The sequence below is a fragment of the Penaeus monodon genome, chromosome 22 (assembly GCF_015228065.2).
Source record: "Penaeus monodon isolate SGIC_2016 chromosome 22, NSTDA_Pmon_1, whole genome shotgun sequence".
Lineage (NCBI taxonomy): Eukaryota > Metazoa > Arthropoda > Malacostraca > Decapoda > Penaeidae > Penaeus > Penaeus monodon.
This window is the reverse complement of record NC_051407.1, coordinates 39,057,813-39,058,150: the sequence shown is the minus strand read 5'-3', so window position 1 is coordinate 39,058,150 and position 338 is coordinate 39,057,813.

Below are 338 nucleotides of genomic sequence, written 5' to 3'. Positions count from 1 at the left end.
CTGCCGCATAAGCTACAACAAAATTTGATATGCAGCATGAATTTGAATATATATATTTTGGTAAAAACAAACAAACAAATTACTTTACTACACTGCCAACAATAATGAACGGCACATCTTTGGAAAAAGAAAATTCTCGTCTTTTCGTTTACATTCACTCCTGCGTTGAATCTGGCTACAGCTAACTGGGAAATTCGCCTTTAACACTATTCCGCCAACTTACCTTAAGGGAACAGCCTCGTATGCTAAACAGCCTTCATTAATAAAACCTGATCACTGTAGACTTTAGAAGCCGCGTGTGTGTCTATTCTGTCCGTTGTAAAAAGTTTAGCCCGTTA